The sequence below is a fragment of the Periplaneta americana genome, chromosome 6, assembly GCF_040183065.1.
Source record: "Periplaneta americana isolate PAMFEO1 chromosome 6, P.americana_PAMFEO1_priV1, whole genome shotgun sequence".
NCBI lineage: Eukaryota > Metazoa > Arthropoda > Insecta > Blattodea > Blattidae > Periplaneta > Periplaneta americana.
In genome coordinates this window covers 156,925,050-156,944,591 of record NC_091122.1, presented here as the reverse complement: position 1 = coordinate 156,944,591, position 19,542 = coordinate 156,925,050, and the positions used below count along the sequence as shown (strand labels likewise).

The 19,542-nt window shown below is 35.4% G+C and overlaps 1 protein-coding gene across 22 annotated transcripts in view; it reads left to right on the top strand.

Annotated features, from left to right (window-relative positions):
• Positions 1-19,542, top strand: part of LOC138701967 (uncharacterized) — a 1,800,590-nt gene that overhangs the window by 1,727,447 nt on the left and 53,601 nt on the right. The window contains exon 8 of one of the 22 annotated variants that reach the window (XR_011332738.1): positions 9,107-9,151. The exons of the other annotated variants lie outside the window; for them this stretch is intronic. The gene's annotated coding sequence lies outside the window, so the exon portion shown is untranslated. The remainder of the gene's footprint in view (positions 1-9,106; positions 9,152-19,542) is intronic. 22 annotated transcript variants of the gene reach the window in all.

The window sequence follows — 19,542 nt, the reverse complement described above, 5'->3', positions numbered from 1 at the left end:
ACGAAACACTCCAGGAATTTTCAACAGAGTACGCCAGAGCATGTAACGCAGGTTTAGGGGACACATCGAAGCAGGAGGAAGCCACTCCGAGCAATTTTTGTAACATTAAATTTTGTCTTGTAACTCTGAAATAAATTATTTTGAGACCAATGTTCATATGAACCTTTTGTATTGTTTTTGTGTTACGAACACATCCCCGAAATATTTGACACCAATTTAGATACACCCTGTATATACAGCATAATTGAAAAAATAGAAGAGTATAAGGATAATTGGAGAGACCATTTGGGTCGAATGAATAATGAAAGAATCCCAGTCCTTGTAAATAATTACAGTCCTTGTAAATAATTACCAGCCTCAAGGAAGAAGAGATATAGGGCGCCCAAGGAAAAGATGGTCGTAACACTGTGAAGACGGAACAGGCAAGATGCCTAATCCCTGTAAGGATGATGATGATGAATCTGAAAACAATATTAGTGGTAACGAATGACGTTACAACAGATTTTTTGCGATTATCTTGCGGGCTACATAGCGGAAGCTACTGACGCAACTGCTATTAATGAAAATTCCACTTGGCTATTGGAAAATGAAACGGGTGCACTATATTTGGAGTAAAGTAGCTAACTTAAAGTTTTGGGTATGTCAACTTTATGGTTAATAAACTTGAGTCTTCAAGTAGAGAGAGACACTAGTTTGTAGAACCCGCGTAGATGATGTAGGTCCTAACCTTAATTCAGTGAAGATGTTGTACTTGGCTCGATCGATGCCGTAATTAAGATATGAGATAAAAACTGAATATTGTCCCGTTAGTTGAGTCCTTAGATAATTACAGAGATGAGAATATCTCTTAAGAATAGACTGATCAAGATTTTCGAAATTGGCTTTTAATACATTTCGAAAGGCAAACTGAATAAGTACAAGATGCCTAAGAAAAAGTAGCAGAAGATTCATCTCTACTAGGATGTAACAAACTAAAGACCGTGTGCTTTACTGGACTATCAATGACTAGCTATAGCACAGCCAGGCAGTTGCTTGTTGTAAATGAATTATGACATAGTGTTCAGTCGACCTGGTTGGCAAGTTGGTATAGCGCTGGCCTTCTATGCCCAAGGTTGCGAGTTCGATCCCGGGCCAGGTCGATGGCATTTAAGTGTGCTTAAATGCGATAGGCTCATGTCAGTAGATTTACTGGCATGTAAAAGAACTCCTGTGGGACAAAATTCCGGCACATCCGGCGACGCTGATATAACCTCTGCAGTTGCGAGCGTCGTTAAATAAAACATAACATCCAACATAGTGTTCACTGCAAAATTATTTTTTTGGCTGTCTTTAGACAACATTTTAGAAACACTCTGTGTGTATGTATGTATGTATGTATATATATATATATATACAGGGTGAACCATAAGTAATGTCATTAATTTCAGAGATTATTCTTTGAGATATTTCAAACAAAAAAAGTTTAATAGAATTTTGCTCGTTTTTGCTTACTTTTTCAGATAAAAATTGTTTTATATGAAACATTATTTAAAATGGCCTCATCACATTACTTATCTTTGTAAGAGGCTTCGTAAAACAATTGATAAATTCCTTAATCTTCGATGCTACTTACCTATTAGAGTTCTACGAAATGTTTATTTGGCCATTATTCAGTCTATCATTCAATATGGTATAATTGTTTGGGGTGGAAGTACAAAAATTAATCTTAGTCCGTTAAATTTACTACAAAAACGAATAATTAAAATTTGTTTGAAGAAACGTTTCGATTATCCAACTAAATTAATTTATTCTGAATTTAATGTATTTAATATTGAACAAATTTATAAGTATACGCTGTTAAAATTTTATCATAAAAATCGTAATAAGTTTGTATTACAGACACACAATTATGACACAAGACGAAATATTGATTCAACATTAGTAGAACCTAAATGTCTCACATCTGCTGGTCTAAAGCATAGCATAAATTTTGGCCCTCGGTTGTACAATGCTTTAACTAAATTACACCCAGAACTTCTAACATGTAACCCACTAACATATAACAAGAAAATTAGAAACGTGTTAATATCTTCAATTTGATTAAATAAATTTATAGCCTATGTGTATGAATTAATCAACCTATATTATATTTGTATTCTATAATTTTGAAATATATATTAGTCCTACTTTTCACGTGCGATATTATTCTTCTCTAGTGTTAATATTATATTATATAATTCCATTGCCGCTGTAATTATATTTTAGTTCCTATTTTATTTTACTTATTTATTTATAGTATTATTATTTTTTATTTTAATATTATATCTGAACTGCGACCGAGCACGAGCGCTGCTCATTCGGTCTCAGATTTTGTTAATAGTACTGTATCTTCTTTTTATATTGCTTGCATTATTTTATTTGTATTTCTCTTTGTTTGTTTTGTAATTATATTTCTTTATTCTGTATATTTGAATTTGAATTAAAAAAACAAATTTCATAGCGTGTTTTTGGAAAGCCATTGATTTAATTCCCAATATTCTCAGTCAATTTAAGAGAGCAGGGTATTATGATAATAGACGATTGAAAGAATTTTAGTGTTGTCCTTTTTAATGTGCATAAATTTTACAAATGTAACATTGTAAAATCCCTTTGCAAAACGAGAAGTTACATTTGTTGAGATCAAATTTCTGCACATTTAAAGGACAAAACTAAAATTATTTTATTTACTTATTTGTTTGTTTGTTTGTTTGTTTGTTTACTTATTTACTTAGTTATTTATTTATTTACTTATTTGCTTATTTCTTTACTTAATTACTTATTTCTTTAGTTATTTACTTGTTTTGTTAGTTAGTTACTTGTTAGTTAATTACTTGTTAATTAGTTAGTTAGTTAGTTGGTTAGTTAGTTACTTACTTATTTATTTATTCATTTATTTATTTATTATCCTAATACACTGCTCTCTTAAATTGATTGAGTGTATTGGGAATTAATGCAGTCACTTTCCCAAAATACGCTAAGAAAATTATATTAATTTTTTATTGAAAAAGAAGCAAAAAATTAGTAAAATTGTATTAAACTTTTTTGTTTGAAATATCTCAAAGAATAACTACTTGAAATTAATGTCATTACTTACGATTCACTCTGCATAATTTAATGAGGTATGTTAGATAACTACCAGTTCTATGATATACGGAATCGAAGGATGGAGAGGAGAGGAACGCGTAATATGGCGGATGGCAGGACCTATTTAACCGGGAAACACAATTAGAAAGCAACTCATTCCATCACGGATGCACAGAAAACCTCTCTGGATTGAGGTGCTCAGAGATTTACATGTACCGCCCAGTAAGCACCTCTACATTCCTGTGAAATGCGTCAGATAAGAAAGAATTGCTCTGTTCATAAATGGATGCGCAGACAAACCGAAAACGATGTATGTTTTTCGTTGGTGAAAACATAACAATTTCAATGGAGACCAACTTGAAATTGAAGCCCAAGATATACATGTCCCTGCAGAGCCTCATATGGCGGTTTGCACACATGGACTCTTGCAGCCATTTCCGGTGGAGATGCAGATATGCCCTGATACGCTTCTGTGAAATTGGATTGTTGTCTGAGTCGTAATCTAGAGCTATCTGCTCTTGGAAATGCAATCGGAAGGATATGAAAAACGCAAACGTTCAGAATACCTCCCCCTTCCCTTGACATAAAGACTGACGCAAGGAGAGAATCTTTACGACTCTGGAGTTTGATTTAACCCACTTTTCCATGCTACTTGAATCAAGTTTGCACAAAATAATTTATGAAGTATATATTCAACTTTACTAATATCCAAGTCTGAAAATGTCTAGATTAATATTGTTGGTAAATATTTGTCTGAACTGCTAGCGGGTAGGCCGTGAACAGTTGAAGTTAATCAGCAATTGCACTCATTATAATCATCTGTCTTAAAGATAGACGGAGAGGACAGAGTGGATAAAGAGAAGAGAGAAAATAGAGAGAGATGACAGCGAGTATAGGAACAGGACAGAGAGGATAAAGGGAGTATAGAGAGGACATAGAGGATAGAGAGAAGATAGAGAAAATAGAACAGACGATAGAGAGAGGATGGAGAGGACAAAGAGGCTGAAGAAGGTAGGGAGAGGATAGATAGAGCAAAGAGAGGATAGAGAGAACAGAGAGGATAGAGGAGATAGGGAGAAAGAGAAGATGGGGAGGTTTGAGATGATAGAGAGGTATGAGAAGATAGAGAGGTATGAGAAGACAGGTTTGAGAAGATAGAGAGGTATGGGAAGATGAAGAGGTTTGAGAAGATAGAGAGGTATGAGAAGATGAAGAGGTTTGAGAAGATAGAGAGGTATGAGAAGATAGAGAGGTATGAGAAAATAAAGAGGTATGAGAAAATAAAGAGGTATGAGAAGATGGAGAGGTATGAGAAGATGGAGAGGTATGAGAAGATGGAGAGGTTTGAGAAGATGGAGAGGTATGAGAAGATGGAGAGGTTTGAGAAGATGGAGAGGTTTGAGAAGATAGAGAGGTATGAGAAGATGAAGAGGTTTGAGAAGATAGGGAGGTATGAGAAGATGGAGAGGTTTGAGAAGATAGAGAAGTATGAGAAGATGGAGAGGTATGAGAAGATGGAGAGGTATGAGAAGATGGAGAGGTTTGAGAAGATAGAGAGGTATGAGAAGGTGAAGAGGTTTGAGAAGATATAGAGGTATGAGAAGATGGAGAGGTTTGAGAAGATAGGTATGAGAAGATAGAGAGGGTTGAGAAGATGGAGAGGTATGAGAAGATGGAGAGTTTTGAGAAGATGGAGAGGTATGAGAAGATAGAGAGGTTGTCAGAGAGAATAGAGATGATAGATAGAGGACACAGAGGATAGAATGGATGTAGATGATAGAGAGGATCGAGAGAGGACAGAGTATAGATAGGCTAGAGAGAGGACAGTGAGGGTAAAGCAGATAGAGGACAGAGAGGATGAAGGAGGCAGGGCGAGGACAAAGAGGATAGAGAGGACAGAGGATAGAGTGGGTAGAGAAGTTTGAGAAGATAGAGAGGTTAGAGAGAATAGAAAGTATAGAGGGAATAGAGAGAAGACAGAGAACATGGAGAGAGGACAGAGAGGATGGATAGAGACAGAGACAGAAGAGAGTATATAGATAGGATAGAAAGAGAACAGAGAGAATGGAGTAGGTAAGAAGAGGACAGAGGATATAGAATATAGAGAGCTTATAGAGGATAGAGAGGTCAGAGGGGATAAGGAGAGGATAGAGTGGATGTAGAGTATAGAGAGAGGACAGAGATTATAGAGGGACTAGAGAGCGGATAAAGAGAAGACAGAGGACAGAGAAGATAGAGGTGATAAAGAGTATAGAGAAGATAGACTGTAGTCGCTGTGGTGATGTCTATGTTGCGATTACAGTATCCGTAATCGTGGGAAAATATAACGTGCCGTTCGTTCAGAAATTTAGAAAAGAGCGGGTGGAAAATTTTTGTTTAAAAGGTTGGCTTTATAAGTGAAGGTGTTATTCAAAGGAAGGCCCAACTCGTCATTCCAAATTCCACTGGAGGAGCAAAGACCTGGTTATCTCCTTATCAAATACCGACGCAAAGTTTTATTATTTAACATCATATATTATTTAAATCACTCCCAAGAAATATAATATAATTTTATTATTTCTGTGACTTTTCTTTGAAAAGTGTATAATTATAACTTGAAAATAACAAAATTGGGCCCTTCTTCTATAATACTACTATTTCGGAAATAAAATTCTTCGTAAGTCCTTATTATTAGTATTAATATAATTTCAACATAACTCAAATTTTTAGCTACCTACTACATTTAGTAAATTCAAACAGATGATAAATTATACTGTATCTATATAAGAAATAAAAAAGAACATAATTAATATGTTCTGAATTTGTGAGATGCTATTTCTGAAGTTGCATTTAAAGTAACCGAGTTTGATATAAGCGGGTATACAGCGGTCAAGTTGTAAAAAAAAATCTTCCAATATAAATTAAGTTATATACGTATATATTGGTCCTTTGGTACGGCGGATAGAGGGATAAATTTTGGCTCAGGATGATACCCCAACGGGTTCAGATTGGGAACAAGGAAATTCCCTATTTATCGTCAGCTGTCTCTGAAGTTGGGAACAAGGAAATTCCCTATTTATCGTCAGCTGTCTCTGAAGTTGAAGTGAAGGTACACATAAATATGGAATTACGTGAAATGTATGTCAGCACAGCTTCAAATAAATGTACAGATCTTATATTTTATCTTTGTTTCTGTGCAACGTTACATTTGCAGTCGGGAGGAACGGAAACGGCAGAAAGGTTGTAATGTTTTTTAATACGCTGACGCGATTTGAAATTTAACGGTCACTGACCAGCAGAGATAAAATGTAAGATCTGTAGAATATTTTAGTCAATGCTAAGTGGACGTACAGTGACGGAGGAGTGTCTTTGCTGAATTTCAAGTCAATGCTAAATCATTTAAAGTTTGTGTGACTGTAGCTTGTATATATCTTTTTTCGTTTAGTTTATTTTAGTTTTATTTTTTCTATTATTTTATTTGTCTTTCTGGTGGTATGGAACAGAAGGCCTGATGGCCTTAACTACACCACAGTAAATACACGAAAATAATTATATATATATATATATATATATATATATATATATATATATAGGCCTATATAAATTAATTTAAAAAACAGTTGAACGTAATACACATTATGGAAATTTTTTCTTTTCGATACCGGATCTACAGATGTTTTAAATTGAGTTAACCGTGGCAGGAATTTGGCTAAGAAGTTCATTAATTCATGTAACTGACGCTATGTAAAGATTCGTCTTCAGTAGCGAGTAAAGCTTAATAAAGAAATTCGTTTTGGCTCTCTACAGTTGAGTTTCCGAGATTTCCGAAAAGTCCAAAAACCAGTTTCATTGAAGATACAATCAAAAAAGAAAACCAGAGCAACGCTGGATGCTTTCAGCTAGTAGGGTAAAGTTGCCTAATTCCGTGATACCCCTAATCCCGTGATACTTTTTTTTTAATTGAATGCCAGTCAAAGTTTTGCCGTTCGACCAAAACGCCAGACATCTTTCGCCTACTTTTGAGACATCGGTGAACTTACTATCAAGATATCCAACCCCGTAACATTCAGTGAAAAAAGCGTATCACGGAATTAGGCAACTTTACCATACATATATAAAATATATATACCGTATTGCAGGCTCTAAAAACGTAAAATAGATCACAATGATCAAAGCAATTTAGGCGCCATAGAACCCTATTACAAACGTTTATAGTTATATAAAGAGTGAAGATATTAAATTAGTTTTAGTTTCACCATTTACAAAAAAAAAAAAAAAAAAAAAAAAGAAGGCATTCAGCTTAAAATCCGAGATCTACACACAATACATACTTTATAATAAGTTCATGAAACGTACACTGCTTTGGAGTAACGGTTAGCATATCTGACTGCGGAACGAGCGGGCTCGAGTTCAAATCCTGATTGGTATAAGTTATCTGTTTGAGGCTCTTTCCAGGGTTTTTCCTCAACCAATTGAAGCAGAATTGCTGGGTAACTTTTGGCGGTGGACCTCGGACTCACTTCGCCATCATTAATTTACATATCATCATCATCATCATAATCATCATCCATATCATAGTCCGGGTTAAGTTCAGGTGTGACGTGCTGTACTTGTAAAAGAGCCTGGCCGTTCGGCTACCCAATCATTTTTTACTGAACACGAGTGATAAGCACAATAAGCCTCAGGCTGCAGTGTAAGCCTTCGGGTCCCTCCTCCGTAAGAAAAAGAAAAAAAAAACCTCATGAAACACCACTATTCTTTCTCGAATACCTTCTAGACCTACTATTGAAGGAGTGTAATTGAAGATGTTTTTTGAGAAAGTGTTTTTAGTACTGTTCTCTTCGAGTTATAAATATTTATTATTAAAATATTATTAAGCTTGGTATTTATTTATATATATTATTTTAATGTACCGAAGTACATATGATATTTCCATGCAGATATTCTGCGTCATCATACGATGTAAGAGTATTGGAACGGAGAAAAATTCTCTCCGGCGCCGGGATTTGAACCCGGGTTTACAGCTCTACGTGCTGATGCTTTATCCACTAAGCCACGCCGGACACAACCCCGACGCCGCTCTGAATCGTCTCAGATTAAGCTCCATCTCTTGGGTTCCCTCTAGTGGCCGCCCTCTGCACTACGTCATAGATGTCTATGAACGTAGGACCGAAGTCCACACATGTGCTGAGGTGCACTCGTTATGAGTGACTAGTTGGCCGGGATCAGACGGAATAAGCGCCGTCTTAAATCACGAAGTGATTTACGCATATCATATATATTATTTTAATGTATCGAAGCTTAATCTGGAGCTTAATCTGTTACGATTCTGTCCGACGCCGGGGTGGTATCCGGTGTGGCTTAGTGGATAAAGCATCAGCACGTAGAGCTGAAAACCCGGGTTCAAATTCCGGCGCCGGAGATAATTTTTCTCCGTTCCATTACTCTTACATCGTTGGTATTTATTGTTTATCGAAATTATAAATTTAATGAATTCTATGATGCGTAAATATTAGAACACTTTCTTGATATTTGATTGGTGCAGAGATATTTATAATTCTTACAGCTAAGACGGTATGCCAACCGTTTATAAGACTCTTTTCCACAATATTATAATACACCTTCGCGATTTTAAGAAAAACACATTTTTCTTCAGACGGCATGTGCAATGCGTTATCGAACATCTGCAGGAAACCGTTGCAACGGTCGATATTGAATTAGGAACGTTAGAAAGGGGCCCGGTGTTATTCTAGTTGAATTTTATGAAAAATACAAAAAAGTTATGTACGCTGCCCTGATTCCCAGAATGGGGGGGTCCGTAAGTTGCTTCAATTTTTTAAACCACTTCGGCAAAGAGTCCGTTGAACTGGTTCGCGAAGAAATTTTTCTACAGACGTTTATCGCAACGTCTTTTGATTTGAGATTGGGTGCCTGAGTGCTATAAAACACGAATAAATAAATATTACTCTAAAATCTTTTGTATGCGTACGTTTTAAATAATTTGTACTTTTTTATTTAATTGCAGAAGGGGAGAGCTTTTGAATAGAGAAGCACCGGTTTCTGGAATGAGGTTGAGTATTGAATTTGTGATTTTTATGTTAATGAATAACCAACAAGTAACCTCTTTGCACCGAGTCAGGGGATTATACTGGATATGGGGTGACAGAGCACCGCATTTTTCAACATTTGTAATTTTTACTGATACTGAATCAAGACCAGCAAGGAGTTTGATGCCAGGGGAGGTGCTTCATACATACAAAGCACATTACATTTTTTAAATTTGTAGCTTTCATGCGAGTTACTGAATACGGAAAGTAGTTTTATGTCAACGGAGGGTTGAGAGAGGGGTACGTTGCAACCTACAAGACGGCTCTGTGTTCGATGCCCGGTCACCGCACTCATCCCCTGGGGCCTTTGCAAAATCAGTCCAGTGGAAGGGGTGTGTGTGGACGCTTCCTTTGAGGGATGCTATAGAGGAGGGAGAAAACACTTTTCTATCCACGTTTTCCTTCATTGAACGCGTTATATTATATCCAGCGTTACTGGCTTCGATTCTAGTCAATAGTACTTAGAAGTGTGACTATAATAGACATGGATATCTGCAGCTCTGTGGTCAGTGTTTGGTTATGCTTTATGGTGTGTGGATTACCAAGTCAATTTTATTGAATATTACTTGATACAGTGTGTGTATTAGTAAAGTGTTACAGATTTGTGTAATATAATTAACTGAAATATTATCCAATATTCGTTCAGGTAAGTTTCTATACGCCTATTTTACACATTTTCACACAATAATTTTAGCTAACTTAGAAATACAGCCAATTCAGAATATGTGCGTCAAATACGTGTGCAACATCCGGTGATACGATCACATATCACCGTCCTCCGTAAAGTCTTTCTTGGCTCCGACTCAAAGAACGCAGAACTTTACACTTTTTGTCTTTACTCTTTCGAATTCTGAACACCTCAACACCAAATTACCTTTCGTCTCGTTTCTCTTATCTATACTCTAACCACGATGTAAATTCCAGATCACTTATCTGTGGCACGCTAAGTATACCTTTTCATAGAACACCTTGTTACTCCTCATCTTTTACAGTCTTCACCTCGCGACAATGAAATTCCTTGTCACGAAGTGTTAGGGGCAGCTGACAATAAACACTTTTAAAAATAGCTTAGCAGTTATTCACTCTAATTATACTGGCTTGAATGGTCACTGAATAACATGGTAACTTCTTTCTTTGGACATGCATCCTGATAGCGCTGTTTCGCGTGTTATTATATATATTTTATCCATGGCTTTTATTTTATTTTCCACCTACCACAGTACCTATATCATCTGATTACTAATGTGTTATTTCGCAACAATATAGTTTTTGCTAGGGAAAACAAGTGCAAATATTTGTTCGAGTAATAGAGAACAATGAGTGGCACAAAGTCCCTTAGGTATATTAGTATAACTCGGAGTCCTTTTATGCATTACAAAAATGAGATGGTTTTAGTTTAAATGGCAATCTATCCAACGAACTGTTAACGGCTAATTCAATTAAGGTCTTAAAAGGCGAAGAGCATTACCATTTTCTGCGTGCAGTCTAATCTTCCAGGCTCTTAAATGTGCTTTTTGTTCGTAAAACGTGCTACCTCTGTATAGACAATCTTTTAGAGTAAAGATTTCTAGTTCCTAGTGATTTTGTGTACCATTTGTCATAATATTTTAACTTATTTTGTAATATTCTACAGGGTGTCCCGTTATTGTAAGACTATACCTTAAATACGTGCCGTGGTTATACACCTGTAAATAAACAAAAGTTACAAGAACTAATAAATTGTCTAAACGTCTATTTAATAATAATAATAATAATAATAATAACGAGAACCGAGAAACGAGAAGTTTGGCAACGAGAAAAAATCCTGTCACCACCTGGGATCGAACCCCGGACCTTCCAGTCCATAGCCAGCTGCTCTACCAACTGAGCTACCCGGCCGCCAATAATAATAATAAATCAGTATTATAAGCCTATATTATAATTGCTATTATTTATTATTTGGGTACCGGCAATGCAATCCCATTAATTTATTTCGCTACACAGATTCTAAGGAAGTGCTTTAGCAAAAGAAAAAGCAGCTAATAAAATTGTAAAGTCTAAGTGTTCCTTCAGACGAAGCCACTTTTAGTGGCATGTTAGTGGCAATGTGAATGTGTATTAGTAGCACTTTGAACGCACGTCAGTAGTGGTGCTAATATGCGACCGTTGGGTCACCAATTCCCTACTAGTATAACGTCTTTGTTCCCTACACCGTCACAACAAGAGTGCTGCATTGGAGTTAAATCGCTCTTTCTACATAAATAATATATCCGTAATTTACATTAGTCCAGCAATTTAGTAGTCTATGGTTATATTATTATTATTATTATTATTATTATTATTATTATTATTATTATTATTATTGTTGTTATTATCGCCATTTTATATTATTCTTTCGTGAGATGTTTTTCTAATTAATAATAATAATAATAATAATAATAATAATAATAATAACAATAATGCTTATTGCCAGAAAAATATAATACAAAATTCTAGCACTTCAGTGAAAGAGAGTGATCTCGTGCTCAGAGGAGAATTTGATACATAATAAAGTACATTCATAAATTACAATAAAATAACATCTAAAAATTAATATTTACTCACAACAAATTGTTTGCATATATTCCTAAATCTGAAACTGTAGGAGTGTAGATGTGGGTATTCCTTTATTAATTTGTTATAAATTCTAGGGCCGATATTACTACTTTGATAAAAAGCAGTGCTCGTTAAGCATATAGGTTCAAACAAACGTATTGTATCCATGCCTTTGCTTTTGTGTCTGTGAGTATATGATCTGAAATATGTGTGATTTTTATCTATAAAATTAATAATACATTGATATAAATTTGAGATCCCCGCTTGGGCTAATTACCTGGTTGCCTTTTTTCAGAGGTTTTTCCCAACCGTAAAGCAAATGTCAGGTAGTCTATGGCGAAACTTCGGCCTCATCTCGCCACATACCATCTCGCTATCACCAATCTCATCGACGCTAAGTAACCTCGTAGTTGATACAGTGTCGTTAAATAACCAAGTAAAATAAATATAAATTTGATGTATTTTTAAGACTTTAATTCTAAAATCAATTTTTCTGTAGAATAATCAATAGGTTTTTAGACATATTGTAATTATTCTTCTGTGTAATAAATGTAGTGGATTGAGATTAGTATTAAAAATACTACCCCCAATCGTAATATTCCATATTAGTTTAAAGACTGAAATAAACAAGGTAAACTGTACGTAGTACATCTACTTGTAATTTCGTAACTGAACAAAATAATATATAATTCTAAGTAATCTGTTACAAAGATAGTTACAGAGTTCCTCAAAATTAGAGACGATCAGAATTCTAACGGGGAACGTACTGAGATGAGTCATATTTTGGGGAATAACGATTGAATTCATGTGCTGCTGCCCGTTTGTATGCTGCACATGAACCAAACATTTGCACATGAAATTTCCAGGGCGATGGATTGAGAGGAATGGGCCTGTTCGTGGCCGGCAATATCACCCGATCTCACATATTGTGATTTTTGGCTATTCGGCCATCTAAAAGGCCTGGTATTTGCTGCTTCACAAAGAGGCTTGCTTCAAGTTGATTGTTGTGGGCTTGAAAGCAAATGTTTTCACGTTATGTGCAAACTGTTCTGTTTTCAGGTTCGTGATTGCCACATAAGAAGATGCCGAATTTTTCCCGTTCCCTGAGACCCTAACTTGTGACGTATTGTTTATAAATCTCACAGGCTAGAATCTCAGGTATGGGCGAAACTCCATTACACCAAGATTGGATCACCTGAACCATCTTTCAATGGCGTCATCATCAAAACTATATTTTTGTTGTTGTTTTAGTTGGTAAGTGTTGTTTTTAGACATAAAAAACGAAAAGGTGTGAAGTTGTAGATCTAAGTGCATATATGCTAATGAAAATATAAATATACAGGGTTTTTAAAAAACTATCCAATATTTTAGAAGGTGATAGTATGCATCAAAACAAGAAAATAATGTCTAATAAACATGAGTCCTACAACACATACTTTCTGATATCTGAACACTTGTTCGTAGGAGGTGCTCATTGTGACGTCCATTCATGGCAATGCATTTCTCTGCCCTACAATACAGCAGACTACCAGATAATCATACCGTAGTTGACACCCCTGGCATGGAATACTGATACGTCTCAAGGAATACTGAAAACAAGTCTGGTTGCGGATATGAGCGGAGTTCAGCACAGATGGTGTTGTGAATTTTCGTAATCAGCATGTGTAGGCTGATGAAAATCCCCATGCAGTTGAAGAAACAAGGCATCAACACCGATTCTCAATTAATTTATGGGCAGGCGTTCTTGGTGATAGATTAATAGGGCCATACGTGCTACCACAGAGATTAACTGGGGATCGTTATCAGGACTTTCTTATTAACGTATTAAAACAAATTTCAAAGAGAGCGTGATTCCTTACGCCGAGGGGCAGAGGAATGCATTGCCATGAATGGACGTCACATTGGGCACCTCCTATTAACAAGTGTTCAGATCTCAGAAAGTATGTGTTGTAGGACCCATGTTTATTAAACATTATTTTCTTGTTTTGATGCATACTAGCACCTCCTAAAATATTGGATACTTTTTTTTAACACCTTGTATACAGTGTGTTTGAGAATATAGTGCACACACTAGGAAGGGTAGTTGAGAAAGCAAAGAAAATTTATTTTGGTCAGACAACATAGGGTCGCGATTCCTTATCCAGTACGCGATGATCAAATGGTGTTATTAAAAAAAAACTTCTACGGGAAACATTAGAATTGTATGTTTTTTAAATTAAAACAGTAGTTCACGTGCAAACGCAGCTCAAACCCAAAAGAAATACATACCGTAAGTTGATTCAGCTAATATTTTGTAAAAGATTATTATCTCCATTATTAACATACGAGTACAAAGACTGGACTACGGAAAGAGAAAATATAAAAAAAATTCTATGTTGTATGAGGAATACACCGCCACTGTGTGCTTCATTGGTTCATGGCCTAACTATTAATAACATTAGCATTCGGCTGTGGCTAATAGTTTTGTTACATTCAGCATTTAAAATTTCGGCGATTTGTTTTACCACGGATCCCGTAACGTATGCCCGTACTTGGTGCGGAGAAAGACTTATTCTACGTCAGGAAAATTAAAAAGAGCGGATTTGAAATTCTTGGTAAGAAATGATTCTAATTAGTGATGGCAGTATTCGAATAAAAATATATACGAATTATTCGATTCTTGTAAGTTCTCGAGATCTATCTCGAATCGTGAACAAGTATTTGAATAATTTTCTCGGATGATAGATGCTGCGAGAAATGAAGAATGAGAACAGAATGAAACAGTATAGAGAACTAAGTTCTCGAGAACACCGATTGCTCATCAATCGTATACATTCGTATAACTTCTCCAACAAACATGACGTAGTTCCGTGCAATAAAGATTTGCTCCAGATCTGTCTCTGTCTCTGTCTCACCTCTCTCTTCCTCTCGTCTAATTACGGAACGCAAGAATATAAAATCTTTATCGGAAGTTGCAGATAGCTACAGCATGTGATTAGAATAGTAAAAAAAGGTGAACTACTGTCCTTGCACAACTTTTATTCGATTCTTAATATTATTCGAGAACTTTTATTCGATTCTTAATATTATTCGAGAACAGATTACTTAATTCTTAAAATTACTCGAAAACTGATTATTCGATCCTTAAAATTATTCGATTCTGCACATCACTAATTCTGATAAGAACAAAAATATCGCTATAATGACGTAATTAAGTAACATAATTAAAACAAACCAGAATTGAGATTGTACCAAGGACCAGAATGTATTATTGCAACAGATTATAGCACGTAAGTCGAGCCTATAGGAAATAGAGATATGGATCATCCTAGAGCAAAATTACTGTATCAATGAGAAAGTAGGTAGAGGAAGAATGGATGACTGGCGAAGTTGAGGAAGAATGGATTATTACAACTCTGGACTTTGTGTTTCAGGGTTTGATTTTGTATTATAGACTAGATCAGGAGTCGTCACTTCAATGCACTATGGTGCAGGCACAGTTTGCTCGCTGCTCATTTCTACCCCTTAGACATCAACTGTGCAGCAGGAGGTGGGGGGAAGGAATCGGGTGATGGCAGTGGCGTCCGTTCACTTGTTCAACCCTTTTAATGTATTTAATAATTACAATAAACACGGAAGAAGCATGTACTTAATTTATTTTAACAGGAACTGTGTAATAAGTAAACCACTTTTCAGTTTAAGACAAAAAACAAAATGTTTTTTGCCGTTATGTATTGTATCGGTTTTGAAAGTAAATAGTTTTTTTTTATATTAAAGTAATTTCGAACTTACAGACCTATAGACCTAATGCATTTTTACTATTACGAAATATGAAACAAATCGAATCCATTAGTAATATTTAAATCATGTCATCCTATTCCTTAGTTCAAGTGTCGTCAATACAATAAAATTAATTATCCATTTTTTATCAGACACTATATATCACAAAACCAATTATTTGTTATTATGTATAACATATGAAACAAATTATCGTTTCTGTTACAAGGCTAAGGTAGGCTTAAATTATTTTATTACAATGTAAATAACAAATTATAAAATTTATTTTCGCTGTTCGTTAGCATTGGTTTTCCTGGATTTTTAAATCACTTTTTAGTTTAAGACAACAAGCAAGTTGTACTTTTTCGTTATGTATTACAGCGGTTTTGAAAACAAATAGTTTTTTTTTCATATTAAAGTAATTGAGAACTTACAGACCTATAATGCATTTTCACTGTTACAAAATATTAAACAAATCGAATCCATTAGCAATATTTAAATCGTGTCATCCTATTCCTTTGTTCAAGTGTCGTCAATAAAATAAAATTAATTATCCATTTTTTATCTGACTATATATCACAAAACCAATTATTTGTTATTTTGTATAACATATGAAACATATTGTCGTTTCTGTTACAAGACTGAAGTAGGCCTAACTTATTTTATTACAATGTAAATAACAAATGATAAAAATTATTTTCGCCGATCATTAGCATTGGTTTTCTTGGATTTTTAATTCGTTTTTCCCCTCAATAACTGGTTTATGTTAGGTGTCAATGCTCGTGTAGAACACAATCGAAGAAGGCATTGTAAATTATGGTCAGAAAGTTGGCTTCTGTGATGGGATGCGTTGGCTTGGCTCGACACACTGCACACTACTGCCTCCTCAGCCAGCGTCTCGACGCTCCGAACTAGTATGCAGGCCAGTTGACGATGGCTGGACTAGATTGTCCGATACAAATACAGGGACCAGAAATTGCTGTTACAACGCGACTGTTAAGCGGACACTGTACTGGTGGGCGATTGAGTGTAACAAGTCGCAGCAAAGTCGGATGATGCTGCTCTCAATCGATTTTGAGTGTCGGTGAGTGGGACGACGATGGCAACAGCTGCTTAGCAACCAAGATCCGACCAGACTGACAGACTTTCTGAATAGCTGCTATTGTTACCCGTCTACTTGTTTACTGTTAGAGTAAAAAAAAAAACTTTTAATGAACATCATCCCTCGTGTGTGGGCAAGTATTAATGACGAATCTAACCTCCATTGTGTTCCACCTTACTATACACATCTCGACTGCTTCAATGTTCCTATATTTTGCTCCAGTGTAGTCCCTGTCAAGTATCCAGACGATGTACGTGGCAAAGGATCCAGGCGTTATCGACGTTACTGTGATATAACACTTTGGGCCCAACTCCGAGAGATTGCAGCATCGGCGGTATTACAGCCAGCGCCATCGTTTCTGGCGCGTGTCCTTGAGTAAAAATTCCAGCCAGTGTGCACTTGTTGCCAGTGCAGCTGAGAACGGTACCACTCAAATTCACGTCACGTCAGCAGTCTGCCAATCACAGTTGTCCGTCTTACTGCCCACTGACTGCAAAAAGGCAAGGTACTCGCACTTTGCGTTTCTGATATGTGTCCTTGAGTACATTGCCCAGTCAGTGGCATCTGTTGCCACTTCGGCTGAGAGTGGTACCACCTCCTAAACAGAAATCACGTCAGCAATCTGCCAATCACAGCAGTCAGCTTTTCCGCCTACAGACTGCGGCAAAAATAAGATACTCGCACTCAACGTTCCCATTACTTACTTCACACATCAGAAACGGTGGCTTTGGTTATACTACTGACACAACAATATCAATTCAACATCCCTATCTATCAGCACCATTACTACTAACACTTCCACACCACCTTCCAACACCAACACTAATAACTATGTCTAGGAAGTTCGTACCAAAATATAGTTTTCAGGTTACGTGCAGCCACGCATATAGATCACGGCGAGTCTATTACCCTAGTTGTCTTCTGTGTATACTATATTCTGTTCACATAAACAACACAAAAGTATATCCGCAAATGTGGATGGATGACTTTCGTAACCACGTTAAAGCTATAGGAGTATGCATAGAAGAGAAGCAATTTCATTGTGTGCTAACGTTCGCAATGGAGTTGTGCAGTTTAGTGAGTGGTTTTTAACATGGCAGAATTTAAGTCTTCCAATCACACGAAGTTGAGTCCAATACTTCAAGGTTTACTGATAATCCTATATCAAGAAATGAAGAAAAATTTTACTGTAAATGATGTAATGTGGAAATATAATCTACAAGACACATATTAGTTCAGGGACAGTGGTACGAAATTATATTATTATGGAATTTCTTTCTTTGAATGGAAAAAACAACAATGAAGAGAAACATTCTACTTCAAAATTTGACTCAAGTAGACATAATAAATTGTATTCCTTCACGATCTATGTATAATGTTGGTATGTTTCAATATCCCTTCTAACAATTGCCTGTAGCAATCACTCTGCTGTATATTCCAGAGATATAGAAATAACGACACCGCAAGATGTAGAAGAATAATAATACTGTTCAAATATTTATACCAATCAGCAGAAGTTCCAATAGTCATTTAAGCAAAAATGAAAGTGTTCTTTAAAAGAATTGCGGGTTTAATGTGATGTGCCATGTACAAAATACACTGCAAGATTCACATAGGTGTTTGTTCACTTCCTGGTACAGTAATTGGTTATAAACTGAATATATTTTTTCATTCATTCATTCATTCATTCAGTGTTCTGCCCAAGGACGGATCTTTCACTGCAAACCCAGCTTTCTCCAATCTCTCCTATTTTCTGCCTTCCTCTCTGTATCCTCATATGATCCATATATCTTAATGTCGTCTATCATCTGATATCTTCTCCTACCCCGAACTCTTCTCCCGTTCACCATTCCTTCCAGTGCATCCTTCAGTAGACAGTTTTTTCTTAGCCAGTGACCCAACTCCAGTTTGAAACCCTTAAAGTATTATGGGTGCCCTTCCATTTTCTCAATACTCTCAATAATCGCCAGAACTACCAATTCAATTCAATTTATTAAGCCATTAAATATACAGTGATAGGCTTCGTCACAAATGCAAAAAGGAAAAAAAATATACATTTGAAAATGCACATATAATTGAAAACAGTAAAGTTTAATTAGAATGAAAACACAAAACATTTTGAAACTCTAAAAAATTAATGAAAACACTTCACTCTTAATGTATTATTTGTAACTAAATGTAAATAACTTTATTTATTAAAAAAATAATTTCATATGTATTTACGTAAAGAAACTCATCTACAGAATAGAAAGGATGAATTAAAAGCCAATTATAAAATCTAGTTTTGAAACTATTGGTTGGTAACTTATAATATTGACTGGGAAGCTTATTATATAATTTCATCTCCATGACAGAAAAATTTGTACTAGTTTTATGTAATTTACAGTATGGAATATTAATTTGTTCACTATTTATAATTCCATGATCATGTATATTGACTACTAATAAGTAATTGTATTTTTTCGAGTGTAAAGAACTAGGTCATATATATATATATATATATATATATATATATATATATATATATATATATATATATATAAATCAAATCGACATAAACCAGTGTAAGTCGTCAATAAATTATCAAAAATGGTTTGTGAAAACTGACTTATGTCACTTTTCCCAGGCACTGCAGAGTTAATATCTGTGATGTTTGAAAAGAGGTCGACAATGTTCAAGATAGTTTGATTGACATAGAATTCTAATGGCTTTCTTTTGCAAAACCAAGACACTCCCAATTTTGCTACCATTTCCCCAGAAAATTAAGGCATACCGAATTATCGTCTGAAAGAACGAAAAGTAGGCACATCTTAAATAATTTTGAGAAACGCAAGTCACTAATTTTATTAATAAACTAGCCGTACCCGTGCGCTCCGCTGCACCCGTCAGAAATAAATATAAAGTAATTACATAATTAAAACA